The sequence below is a fragment of the Sceloporus occidentalis genome, unplaced genomic scaffold (assembly GCF_023333645.1).
Source record: "Sceloporus occidentalis isolate IW3139 unplaced genomic scaffold, rSceOcc1.0.p SCAF_6, whole genome shotgun sequence".
Classification (NCBI taxonomy): domain Eukaryota; kingdom Metazoa; phylum Chordata; class Lepidosauria; order Squamata; family Phrynosomatidae; genus Sceloporus; species Sceloporus occidentalis.
The window spans coordinates 99,463,072-99,477,766 of NW_028316986.1; the positions used below are offsets into that span (position 1 = coordinate 99,463,072).

Below are 14,695 nucleotides of genomic sequence, written 5' to 3' on the forward strand. Positions count from 1 at the left end.
CTATGCAGAAAATGTCATCCTATTTTGAGATAATCTTTATACACCTGGGTACATCTACTGAAGTCAATAGTGCTATACAAGGTCACACTTAGATTCCCTGCTAAAGAGTGGCATTTGCGTTCCTGCTTCAATTTTATACAAACATTGACTTCAAAGTGCATTCATCATTGCTTTCTTGGCAATCTCATTTTGAAGTAACAGAACATACAAGTGAGCAGAGATTTTGTAGTGTCCCATTAAAATTATGAAGAGAAGTAAACAAAGAAGTGAGCTTGCAATGTTGAAAAAAAGTAGAATACTTCCACACACACAAAAGCCTTTATTTTCTTCCTCCCAAAAGCTTGTACTTTGAGAGTGAATAGCAGTGTATTATTAAAATGAATTGAAATGAGAAATGTCAGACATTTTTGTTGATACTGTTCTAAATATGTTATGAACTAACACGAATGGGGGGGGGGGATGAGAGATGATAAAAATTCAAATCTATTAAAGAAAAGAGTGTGGTTTGGAAGGAGCAGGAAAAATAATGGAATTTCATTCTTGGCAAATGAATGTAAATAAATATTGGTCAGAATTCACTCGGAGATGTAAATCTTTGTAAATGGACTTATGTCAGCAGGAAACAGAATTCAGCAATTTCACAATGTCTATATTCAGCGAAAGACTACTGTAATGTTAATATGTAGGAGCACCAGCAAAGGGACCTGATCTTGTATAAGACACACAGATCCACCTCCTTGAACAGGATTGGAATATTCCACAGTCATTTTTGGATACCTTGTTTTTAATTGCTAATTCTTTATGTATTTTATTGTTGTGCTTGTACTTGTATTTTTATAATAGCTTGTAATCCCACCTCGATCCCCCCCAGGAGAGGCGGGAAAATATAAATAAAAACTTTATTATTATTTATTATTGTGCTTCAGGAACAATCAATCGACATCCCAATTTCCAACAGGTCAATATGCAAAGGGGCCAGTGTTCATTGTTTATTTGTTTGTTTGTTTGTTTGTTTAGTTATTTATTTAGAGTGTTTATACCCTGCTCTTCAGCCACAAATGCTCTCAGAGTGGTTTACAAATTGTTAATTAGACAGTTCCCTGCCCTCAGGCTTACAATCTAAAAAGACATGACACAAAAGGAGAAGGGAATGGCAGTGGGAAAAGGAATCAAGTCCAGAAGTTCTTCTCTCCCTCTGAGGCCAAGGCCATGGCAGATGGACTGGAGAAAGGGCCTTCTTCTTACTATGGGCTAAGCCTGGTGGAGCTGGGCCTGCTTTTTCTCTCCCTCTGAGGCCAGGAGGATGGGACACCAGCTAAGGAGTGCCAGTGCACACTGGTAGAACCCACTGCACATCACTTTACTCTTGCTGGTGCCCTGATATGCATCTTCTGAATTTATCTATGTTACATAACTAAGTATGCATAAAGTCATGCAATGTAGACCACATATAGAATCATAGCCAAAGCTTCTTTTCCCCATTTGTCCCCAGTTTAAAAATATCACTGGGTGACTGTTCCCCTGTCAATGAGAGGGCAGTTGACTGACAGTTGCACTTCCTCTCAAGTGTAAACTCTGGAATGACAGGCAAAAGTAGGATCCGTATTGCAATTCTCCATTGCACCACAAATTGCATGTGTGAGGGAATGGTGGGAACATCAGCCAGCTGCCTCCTGGTTGACAGAGGAACATATTTATTGATCAAAATAGCTGTTTCCCAGTCATTTGGGGGACTTTCACAGTACCTATGTAGTCCCTAAATCAGGGGTGTATGTAACTCTAGTTTATATAGAGTATATAACTCAATAAAAACTAGAGTATACTGTATAACTCTAGGTTAGGCACCCATAACTGCCAAACAGTATTCTGATTCATTTTATTCTAGAGAGTGGACTGTACTCCCTGAGGAACCTGATCTTTTAGTACTTGAGAAGGAGTTTGCATTTTTGAAGAACTTATTTCTTCCAGCCAGTGAGCAGTACAACACAATCAGTTTTAGGTTTATTTTTTCCTACTTTGGTGGACTTTTTATGTAGAATCCCCCCTCCCATCCTTTTCAAAGAATGTCTGAAACTACGTTCCTCTGAATCAGTCTGCTGACATCCCACTCTTGTGCATGGCTAATGCAGTTTCTCAGAGAAATAAACTGGAATCAATAAAATCTGCTTTCTATGGCTAAAATGACCAAAATGTGGGACATGCATGCATCATAAAGCAATAAATAACAGGAAATAAAACAAATACCACCTGTGCTTTCCAATAGGCAGCATCTTGTCAAAGGGAACTTTGCAGCTTTCTGACTTCCCTCCTCAGTGGATATTTGTGGTAAGAAAAAAGATGACGCAGTAGTAAAATGTCAGAAGATTACAAATGGAAAATGAGAAGGTCATCTAGAAACCTCTCCCCACAATATTTCTGTGTTCAATAAAATAAAAATAAAATAACAATAAAAATAAAAATAAAAATAAAGACACTTTATTTTACAAGAACTTTAAGATGAGAGATGCAGAAAAAGAGAGAGAGATGATTAAGAACACAATAACATAAGCATGGTCCAAGCACTGCTAAAACAAACATTCATTTCAAAGAGCACTTTCCCCATCTCAAATGCTATTTCAGTATGATGTCCAAAAATGCAGCTACTACACATTGCATATCATCCTTTGGATGGCATTTAATATTGTTTGCTGTATGACAAATACGTGATCTTAATACCAGCACATCACATCTCTAGCAGCTGTTATCTAAGCTGTGTGTGTGTGTGTGTGTGTGTGTGTGTGTGTGTGTGTAAAAGCCAGCCACCTCTCTGTGAGCAGGGCTAGGAGGCAATTGGCCATCATTTAGAACAGGGATGAGAATCACAAGGCTCTGCAGATGTTGCTGCCCTGCATTGTCAAGCATTCCTCATCACTAGGACTTGTAGTCCAGTCACTTCTGGAGGGGCCACATGATTCCCACCTATGATTTAGAAGGTAGAAGCAAAGATTTGCAATTTGAATCCCATACATTTACTAAGGTTGATTCTTTGCAAAGGAAGGAAGGAAGGATCTGTCTTTTACAGAATAACCAACGAGAGAACCCGTCATCCAGGAGGGATGGCTTAGGAGTATATCACAATTGCATTAGTCTAGGAAATGCAAACATATCAGGTTGGGGACAGCCATTGTCACAAAGCTCTTCAAATTGCCATGGTGCTGCCTTTGCCCTGGCCTCTGTCTTTCTCATGCTGGCATCCATAGTCCCACCTCCCTGCCCTATGCCCTTCCCAGCATTCTTTTAGGTCTATATTCATTTTTATTTTTAGCACACTGAAATAAAGTGCTCCCAAAACAATGCACACATTTTGAAATTCAAATTCAAATAGTTAAAAAAAGTATACAGTTGAGGGAGAAATGTGCATAGATATGCTTTAGCCAATGGGGGAACACATCTCCTAGGAAAAATGTGTAAATAAATGAGCACATTGTGAAAATTACCCACTAATTTCAAGGAGGAAATCAAAAATGAAGTTTTGCAACTGAAAATACAATGAGAATAGGAAAAAATGCAGGTGCGAAGCAGAGAAATGCAACAAAAGAAAGTCAGAGATTTTTACAATCCTCATCAATTCTAGGTCCTAACAGTGCGTCTTTATCTGGCAGGATTAATAGGTAGTTCCTGCTCTGCCAACTGCCCTGGTCCTAGAAACATTACTCTGGCGGGATACATACCGCCATATAGTACGTATTGTATACGTACTAGGGTTAGGAAGGGGCGGTGCTTCCGCACCCCCCTAACCCTAGTACGTATACAATACGTACAAGATGGCGGCGCCCCTTCCACATGGGCGCCGCCATCTTTACGTACTGGACGCATAGCGTCCAGACGTGTCGCGGCGCCTATGAAGTCGCGAGTCCGCGCCAGGCGCCTCGCGACGTCATAGAGGCGCCGCAAGAAGAAGCTCCGAAATGGAGCTTCTTTTTTGCTCCGCGCGGGAGCCGCGTGGTTTGACTGCTGCAGCTCCCGTGCGGAGCAAACGGCGGCGGCGGGGAAGCGCCACAAAGCGGCGGTTTGTATCCCGCCTCTAAATAAGAGTGAGATGGCAGTTCCAGTGAAGTGGTGTGGTAGCAAGGCTTGCACTGTAATGACAGCAGGAATCATAGGGACGATAGTTCAGAGCTATCTGTTTCTTCAAATCCTGGTTCTCAGCAATCCTTAGATTTGAAAAATCACCTATGCCTTCTCTTCCTGCCCCATCTTTCTCCTCTGGCATAGGGGCTCAGGGTGCCAATACCAACCTCTCCTCCTCCTGCAGTTGGCCCCAAGGTCTTCTCCTATAGTCAGGCTTATGGGGACCTCCCTCTCCATTAATATGCAGCAAGGCAGGGATGTGTGTGTGTCCACAAGAGAGATGATGAAGGCTGTGTAGCATGGGAGATGCCCTTGTGTAAAATTGCTTTCCAATCTGAAGCACTGGGAGAACTTAGGATGCCCTTGGGAGGAGAGGAGGGTAACCATCCTTCTTTTATTTCACTGTCTTAGTCTCCAAGCTATCGCCACTCAAAAACAAACAAAACAAAACAAAACAAAGAAAATAAAAAATATTGATCCTTTTTTTTCACAGAGAGAGGACTAATATAGTACACTTACCATTTGGTCTTGTAGAACAGCTCCGTTTTTTTGTGGAGCGGGGAGGTCCTCACGAAATGCCAGGTTTTGTTCCTGTACAGAGTGATTTTATTTTGGGGTTCCATATGACTTTTTTTTTTTCATCTCTTAGTATTTCCTGGAGGCTCCTGGCATTACCAAAGACTTTTTATTCCCACTCCCCGGGTCAGTTTAAATCAACTCAATAGCTTCCAAAATGAAATATACTGGTTATTTGTCTTGTGCATTTCTACTGTCTTGAACCACCAAGTTAACACACTGATTGTTTCCAGGACACAGATTCAACAAAGATCAAGCAGTGGTTGCTCCCAAACTCTGGAACTCACTTCCCAAATAGTCTAGGCTAGCACTCTCCTTACTATCTTTCTGCAGAAAGAGGAAGACCATTTTATCCCAGTGGTCCTTTGAGAATTAATTTTAGAGAAAGCAGGCTTGTATAATGTGCTGGACATTTATTTGTTGTTGTTATTATTTAATTATTTATATTTTAATTGGTTTTGATTTTTTAAAAAAATATTTTAATAGCTTTTTAACTTTCTTAGACTGTGAATTTTCAACTGTGTTTGTTTTAATTGCTGTAAGTTGCCTTGAGTCACATACTGAGGGGGAAGACAGGAGATAAACAAACAAATCTCAAACAATATAGAGAGATGCTAACAGAACAGTGTCGAAGCAATTCTGGATTACTAAAAAAAAAATAATTATATTTATTGCCACTAAATATGACCGAAGTTTATCAACTAAATGGTGTGCTGCAAACAGTGTGCTCAGCTACCCTTTTACTAAAGAATTTAGTTCTTGTCTCTCATGCTGAGAATACTTTGTATCTCATATTCTTTCCCTACAGGCAAAGACATTTAATAATTTTTATTTCTTTCTCTGGATTCCACATCTATCGTTGTTCCCCTCATCTTCCCAGAAGCATAATTTGCCATGCCTTCAATTTAAGGGTGACAGGAGTTGAGTTCCCTGGATGCCCATTATCTCCCTGCCCCCATTAATGGCTCATGAGCAGAAACAGAACATTTCCCATTTTCCCTCCACTATAGTTGCAACGGACCCCATTCTGTCTCCTTAGTTTTTTTTAAAAAATTAATCATACTACAGAACTATTTCAGTGTGTAAGCTCCTCATATGCCATGGGGATGCAATCATTATTGTTTGGGCCTGTGCAATATGCAACTCACCCATCTGCTTGAACATGGGCTTGATTAATATGCTGCTAATCATTCTGGAAGTGACATAGATATGAAACTGGTAATCCAAAACCCAAACTAATTAGGCAGGTTGGGAGAGCGTGCCTGAATGTATGTGCACACATGTGCACCAATAAGGAGCAACTAATGAAATTAAGAGAATCACCTTCTGAAAAATTGCTGGTAATACAACTGGAAAGGATGACACCTCTTGTTCCCATCAACAATGGCAGCTTTTCCCTGGGAAGACTACAGACAGATGTCAAGTCTGTCCCCACTGGTGTGGAAATTATAAGTAGCATCAAGAGCTGTGATGGAAGGATAATTAAAAAAATAATTAACAAGAATAATTTACACAGGGCCATGAGACAAAGGCTTTTTATTTCATCAGCTGCAATAAGTGATCAGATAGGTACACAATGTTTCTGCTAAATAAGCATCTATCTTTTGTAGTATAGCGGGGCACAGGATAGGATGGTGTTCAGGGAATAACATCTAATTATTTTCTTCCTTTTGTTTCTTGTACTCTTGATAGAAAGTATCACATGGTCAAGAAAGAAGCTTAGTCCAAAATAAGTAGTTCAGCATGAATCACCTCACTGTTTTCCTTCAAATTACTGTATCTTGTCAACATGCTGCATAGTTATGGACTGTGATTCAGTGACGAAGCTCATTCTTTGAACTAAACCCATATGCCTTGCTTTGAAGATCATCCTTGCATTTGATCTACTGATGGACAAATCTATCAGTTCTGCTTATACTTTATGCTTGCTATATGCCATAATAATAATAAATTCATTCACTCAGTTCTGCTTTCTACCCCATTTCCTTTTTTAAAATAAATAAACAAATAAATATCAATTTCTTTCCTTAAATTTATAAATTTTGGAACGTTCTTAGCAAAACATAAACTTCATGAAGTTCTTAACCATCTTCACTGGCCACATGCTGCTATCCCCAGAAGGGAGAGGAATATGTAACAGCTGCTAAAGATGAGGAGTGGGGGGGGGGGGGGGGGAGAGGTAGCAATCTTAATCCACCATTACTGTTATGATTGAATACACAAGGATTCAATTACAATAAAGAGAGCAGGAGACTGAAAACATCTAAGAGTAGTTGTGAAGAGACCAAAAAGCTATTAGGATTCCTAACATCATGTGGTACTGAAAACAATGTGTCTATAACTAAATGAGATCTGATTTGCCCCTCAGGAAAAACCACTACACCTATATAATTTCAGGACTTGGAATAGCTGCCTCTTTGTCACGTGAATTGTGAGAATTTTTCAGTCCCCATGGCCATTGAGATGTCTGACCAGTATAGTCAAAACAAGTACTTTTCAAAGTTCTGACTTTGAAGGGTGAGGGGAAGAACCAAATGTTAAAAGGTCCTTCCTCAAGGTTCTCTGGCAGAAATTCAGGACCCTGGACAGGTAACTTGGAAATCAAGTTGAGGTGTAGTTTAAGCACACTTGTTTATCTTCAACCTATAAAGCAGACGCTCATAACTAATAAAAGGCAACAGAGCAAGTGCAATGCCATATTGAAAACAGCTTTTACCTCTGTCCCCTTTTCTAATTCTTTCCTGGAATAATAGTAGTGTGTTAAGCAGAAAGCAGCTGTGGAAAGGAATCCACTGTACCTGAATGTTGCAAGTGCTTCTTAGATGCCTGCATTCCTTAATGCTAGTTTTACAGACCCTCACTGTACCTAGAGTGCAATATTTCTTCACAGCAGACCTCTACTCTTTTTGCTGACCAGAATGCTGCTTGTACCAGGTTCGGAAGCTTCAGCTAGTTCAAAACGCTGCAGCCAGATTGGTTGCTGGAACTTCCAGGTCAGACCATATAACACCGGTATTAAGATCTCTTCACTGGCTACCTATTAGTTTCCGGGCTCAATACAAAGTGTTGGTTATCACCTATAAAGCCCTAAATGGCTTGGGCCCGAGTTACTTGAGGGAACGCCTCTCCCCATATAATCCGCCCCGCACTCTCAGAACATCAGGGAAAAATTTACTAGTACATCCTAAAGTGAGATTGGCAGCAACTCCAGAGAGCATATACGTCGGCTGCTCCAATATACTGGAATAAACTTCCAGAAGAGCTTCGGATGAATTCCACATTGGATGCCTTTAAAAAGGCTTTAAAGACCTACCTCTTCCGGTTAGCATATCCTCCTGACTCTTTATAGAGAATGTTTCCCTCTGATAGAAATGGGTAATTACGATCGGTAGATTCCATGTACGTGTTTGTTTTTATATGCTGTTTTGGTTTTTACTGATGTTTAACTGTATAGATATGTTATGATATGTGTTTTTTATGATGTACGTTTTTTAAAGACCCTGTGAACTGCTTTGATCATTCCGGAAGAGCAGTATACAAATAAAGTATATTATTATTATTATTATTATTATTATTATTATTTGTTTGTGCTTGGCTGATTCACATGAGCTCATACTGATCTGAAGTCATAAAACTTTTACTGTAACCAATAAAGTGGTCCCTCTTGTGAATGACAAGCATCTGGTGTGTCCATGCTTTTCTTGGGAGGGCCACTCCTTGATTAACAATGATATTTGATGGGAAATAAGTGACTTTTTTAGGTAGTTCATGGTCCATCCACTACACCATTTTCCAGAGGGGTATGTTGGAATTCCAGAATTTGACAGCTTTACTACATATTTCTATCTAATGTGTGACCAAAGGAAAAAATGATAACACTTTTGAGTTTGACACAGAGTCCATATATTTGACCACATTACTTCTGCAAAAGGCATCGCCATGCTAAGAATATTTGGCAGAAATATATAGCAGAGATTGGACAGACTTGTTTAGTAAATGGCCATCAGTATCCACTAAGACTTTTATTTACTGAAAGGTTCTATGTTCATCATGGCAATTTGTCATGGGGGATCCTTTCATGTCACATAATTATAGTGCTGTAATCCCACTTTAACTGATATGACAGCATCCTGTGGATTCTTGGAGTTGGCAGTTAAGGATGGACATTTGAAGTTCTCATCCAGAGAGCTCCTATAGTGCCTCACCAAATGACAACTCCCAGAATGATTCAGTAACAGTTAACATGGAATAATAGTACTATAATTTTGTAGTTTGAATGGGCTTCTTCAGTAGTTGCTTGAGACTGGAGAGAAAAGGGGAGAAGGCAGGCATTTTCTCTCTTGTGAAGCTTACCAGGTAGAGCCATCCGGTATCTTTTTGTGTGTATATGCATAGAGAGTTTCATGTCAAAAAGGAATCAGCTAGGCACAGCTGAAATGTCTTCCAGCTCCATTCTTACAGTAGAGGTCTAGGTGTTATTGACAGCCAGTTATGTTTCTCTTCTCTGCTTTTTTTTTTAAATAGTATGATAAAAAAGGAGCAAACCCAGCAGTTAGCAACAAAAAGAACTTATGTTCTGTTCTGGATAGTTTTGCTTTGCTTTCTGGAAACCAAGAAAAGATTACAGCACCTTTCTAAGAGCTCATTTTAGCCAGCTAAGTCTTCTTAGCGCTCATTATCTCCTTATTGGACAGGACAGCAGGCTTCCTTATCTAGTAACTCTCTTCTGCTGGATAAGATTCTTGAGCTGAATGTGCTCATTTGCTGCATTGCTTTCCTGTTGTGAATAAATCCCAGATTCAGACAAGTGGAAACACCTCAAGAGAAACACTGATATGGTGTTTTCCCCAGCCTGCTGGCACTTTTCCTGAACAGCCACAGAAAGGTTGATAAAGCAGACCTTTTGCTCCAGCAATCACATTTTTCACTTACTCTTCCTTAATGCTTATGGCTCCTATAAACAATCATTATATACTTACGTGTGTGTGTGTGTGCATGCATGTGCACACCAGGGTGATAGTAACCTTTAGTGATAGCCCTAATCCAACAATCATAACATGGCCACTATACCTGTATAATGAATGAGAGAAGCAGACTGCTCAAACTGGAGGATGGGAGAGGTGAACGTTTTTACTTTATTAAAATTTCTCACTAATGCTGAGGGACAAAAGCAATTAGATGGTTCCTTAATTTGTCTACAGGTAATATATTTATGTAAACAAAACTGGAGTTATTCAGAGTCATGTGTCTAGTGCTGAAGAGAAACATTGTCGTCACAGGATTCAAAATATTGATTTGGAATTATTTGATCCCCAAATGCTACTCTCAAGTTGAACCTATACAAGAACCTCATGCATCCACATATAGTAGAGGTCATAACAAGGCATGCAAAAGCTGGGATTTCTGCACAATCCCAGGTGAAATTTTTTCTGTGATCTTTCTGGGATGAAGGCATCATAGATATTTTTCAAAAAGAAAATTAAAATTGCATAAGGATCAGATTGTCACTGAAGAATTGAATCTTATATTCCAAAATAGGTGAGATAAAAGCTTTCATATTTATCCATTATAATAATTCCCAGAAGAGTATGCAGAGCATGGAAAAGTTACTTTTAGGAACTACAGATTTTAGAACCCTTGACAATAGTCTCACTGACTAGGTAATTTGTGATTTTTTTTTCATTCAAAAACTCATCTCCCCCCCCCCCCCCAGCTGTGAGGATAGCCATATCCATTTGCTCCAGTGCAAACAACAAATAGACTGTGGCACCACAAAGATGAAAAACCTTTATTTAACCAAGTCTCCAGTCAGCTACACAGACTTTTCATTCATTTCAAAGGAGCTGTTCCCACCTTAAGGGATTCCTGTAAAGAGCTTCTCATCTGAAACAAATAAAGAATCCCTGTTGTAAAAGATCTCAGTATGCATACTGGAAGAAACAGTGGCGGGTTACAGACTGCCATTTTGGACGTCCTCAGGACGTCCCAGTTTGAAAAAGGGGCGTCTCTTCTAGATGCCCCTACTCCTATTATGGACATAGTCCGTAACAAATGGCGGCGGCCGTTCCACACAGCCGCCGCCATTTTGACGTCGTACCCCGGAAGTGACACTGCGAGTGCGCGACTAGCGCCTCACGACGTCTTTTTCGGGGCCCAGGAAGGAGCGCAATTTTCACGCTCCTTCCTCGGAGCATCCGGGAGCCGCGCGGTTTGGCCGCTGCGGTTCCCAGACGCTGCAAGCGGCGGTGGCGGGAGACCGCCGCAATCCGGCAGTATGTAATGCCCAGTATGTGAAATTCTGGTCTAGTAGCACAATTTCATACATATTTATAGAGAAGTTAAAAACCATTGATTTCCTTGTTATCATGCCCAAGTACATAACTACAAGACTGTAGGACAGATCACCAGCATTAGTGATTGTAATAAACTAGTGTTTACTCATAATAAATGGATTTTATCGATATAGAATTTGTTGTTGTTTGATATAGAATTTGTTGTTGTTTTTGTTTGCCATCAAGTCCACTTTGACTTATGGTGACACTATGAATGTGGGACCTTCAAGATCCTCAGCCATCAACCGGCCTGCTCAAGTCTTGCAAACTCAGGGCTGTGGCTTCCTTAATTGAACCAATCCGCCTATAGTATGATCTTCCTCCTTTTCCTACTGTGTTCCACTTTACTGAGCATTATTGCCTCTTCTAATGACTCATAATCCAAAGTATAGCAGCCTCAATTGAGTCATTTTGGCTTCTATTAAGTGTTCAGGCTCCATTTACTCTAGGAACTTTTGAGCAGTCCATGCTATCCTTAGAACTTTCCTCCAGCACCACATTTCATATGAGTTTATTTTCTTCTTGTCAGTTTTCTTCACTGTCCTGCTTTCAAAAACATACCTAGAAATTGGAAATACTATTCTATGGTTGATCTGCCTTTGGTATCCAATTACTTATCTTTGCACTTGAAGCTCTTAACTAGTTCCTTCATTGCCACCCTTCCAACTTCTAGTCTTCTGATTTCTTGACTACCATTTCCATTTTCATTAATGACTGAGCCCAATTATAGGACATCTTTATGTTGATGTCTTAATTACCCACTTTAATTTTATGTAAATCATCTGTGGTCATTATGTTTATTTTCTTGATATTCAACTGTAACCCAGCTTTTGCACTTGCTTCTTTAACTTTTACTAGGAGATCTTCCAACTCTTTGCTGTTTCTTGTAATTTTACATTTGCTACAGAGAAATAGCAGGCAGTGCATTTTACCTTGCTTTGTAATGAAGAGCTGACATCAGTTTTCAAAAATGCAGAAGACCAAACACTTACTTATAGTGTAGATTTCCAGTTATTTTCAGGCAGTGATATCCCCAAGGAAGTGACTTCTGAAGAAACATGCTAAGCTATTCCTCTTTATTTTTGGAATCTGCACCAGTAGTAACTGCCTCTTATCATCATCATCATCATCATCATCATCATCATCATCATCATCATCACATAGAGTTCTAATGGCCACCCCACAAAGGTGAAAAGAAAGACATTTATTTTGTGTTTTCTTATTTTCTTTTCAGTGGAAAAAAATCAATGTATTGGACTTATTTTGTGAGAAACTTTTTTCTCTTTGCAGCCTTCTCACCTGGCATGTGCAGGGAATTATTGCAAATTACTCTGGTCCAAAACACACTGCAGAAATAACCCAGTTTGTGACTGCTTTAACAGCCCTAGCTCAATGTTAGGGAATTCTGGGAATGGCAGATTTGTGAGATTTAGTCTTCTCTGTCAGAGAGCTCTGTTGGCACAATAAACTACAAGTTCCAGGGTTTCCTAGCCAGGACAGTTAAAGCAGTCTCAAACTGGGTTATTTCTGCAGTGTGTTTTGGATCTGTGTCTCTGATATGGAATCCAGATGCTGAATCTGCCATGGCATATAAGCACTGTTAGGTGCTGGCCTATAAGTACATTGGGTGATCAGCAACGACACTACTGATTATGGGCAAGTTCCTAAAAAGAAGAGTATGTTACTTCTGTGACACTAATCAGTATTTTCAACCAAAAAAGTGACAGAAATAGTACATTATGGCTGACAATCCTTTGCAGTACTGAGACATTAAACCTGCATGAACAAATGACTCCTTTGTTGGATACCAACCAACATGAAAAATCCCAAGTAACAAAAGCCTGAAGGCACACCACCACCACCACCACCACCACCACAACAACAATAACAACACACAAATTTTAAAAATCCAATGCAAAATTTCAACTTCTTTTAAAGTTTTTTGTGGGTTTTTCAGGCTATGTGGCCATATTCTAGATGGTGGTGAAATGTCAGGAATAAACTCTTCTAGAACATGGCCACATAGCCTGAAAAACCCACAAAAAACTATGGATGCCAGCCATGAAAGGCATCATCTTTTTACATTGTTAACAATATACATACTTACTGAGTCACAATGGTTTGAAGGAGTTCCATCCAAAATCTTTTAAAAGTAGTTGTGTTTCCAAAGTGATGTGATACTTTTCTTAAATTCTCTGCAAGCTCCATAAAGCAGCTGCTGCTACTGCTAATACTTGTGCAAATACAGTGGCTCTCAATGAAGTAAGAGTGTATTTACATAGGCACAGAGGATCAAAAGTCTCACTGTCTTTCAACAGATTGCAAAGTACAGAGTGCTATTCTACGTGAAGCTCGGCTTTTCTCAACAGTGCAGATGCTAATGTCAGATCAATGTATACTTGCTTTACTCATATTACAAATCTATACACATACCCAAGAGTAAGCTCAACAGATCACAGTGGGATTTACATCTAAGCAAATGTCCATAGGATTGCAGGACAAATAAATGATATGGGGAGGGGGGTTGAAAATGACTTATTTGCATGTAATGCAAGAGTGCTCAACCTATAACCCAAGATATTTTATCACCACATTGTCCTTTTTCTTTGCCATCTTTTCTCTTCACAGAATTGTTGTACTCTAAACAGCTGCAAGGGATACACTATTCAGCAAGTATAGCTTTGCTAGTTTGCAGTCATGTTTGAGCCATCTGAAATTGCGTACATATGCCTATACTCAGCTTCAGTCATTTAGCCTGGCTTCAAAATGAGAACAATCACACTGATCTAACTCAGGGTTAAAGTAAGGATTTCTGAACTAATGTAGGAAAAATACGTTGCATGTATAAAGATGCCCCAAGCTTAGGAGAAGTTCATTTTGGAGACTACAACTCTCAGCATTCCCAGCCAGTATGGTCACTATAGTATTGGGAAGAATGGGTCACTGTAGAATTTTAAAGGCTCTACATCTACAGCTGCACTGTAGAAATGAAGCAGTTTGACACCACTTTAGCTATCATGGCTCAATGCTATGGAATTCTCAAACAAACTACACGTCCCAGAATTCCATAGCATTGAGCCATGAGAGTTAAAGTGGTGTCAATCTGGATTATTTCTGCAGTGCAGATGCTGCCTAAGACTTCACATGTGACACTAATCAAACCCATAGCCTTACTCACTGGTTGAATAGACCGAAAGGCAGTAGCACACTTTTTTCTCACAATGCTACTAGACAGAATATTGACTTGACATTTTGCCTCAGAGCTTGGCTTCTGCAAAGATTAGAGGCATAGACCAGAATCCTGTTGTCCTATGTTGGCACTACACTAGCATATAAAATAATTGCACAAGTAATTGTACTTTCTCAAAGGGTGTGTAAGGGCAGTCTATAGCACAGTCAATTGTTCTACATGCAGACACAAAGCCACTCCTCTCACCTTTAACTTGGAGGATGGGAACTATTCAATCACTGTGACTGGATCAAAGCTCAAAGTCTTGGTGTTTACTGCACAGTTAATTCAGTGTAACTACTGAATCAATGTAATTGCACTGACATATATTTATGTGATATTAAAAGTGTATTAGAGTGTGACCTTAATGTCATCTGCATTACACATTATTCATTTCATGCCATATTTAAGGTTTCATCCCAAATAATCCTAACATTTGTAGTTTAGT

The 14,695-nt window shown here is 39.5% G+C and overlaps 1 long non-coding RNA gene across 1 annotated transcript; it reads right to left on the reverse strand.

Moving 5' to 3' along the window:
- Window positions 1–10,459: 10,459 nt before the first annotated feature.
- On the reverse strand, window positions 10,460–13,269 carry LOC149311159 (uncharacterized). The gene is made up of 3 exons (XR_016281610.1): window positions 13,126–13,269; window positions 12,011–12,186; window positions 10,460–10,569 (listed from the first exon to the last, which is right to left on the reverse strand). It is a non-coding gene; the product is annotated as an uncharacterized LOC149311159 (long non-coding RNA).
- Between the last annotated feature and the right edge of the window lie 1,426 nt (window positions 13,270–14,695).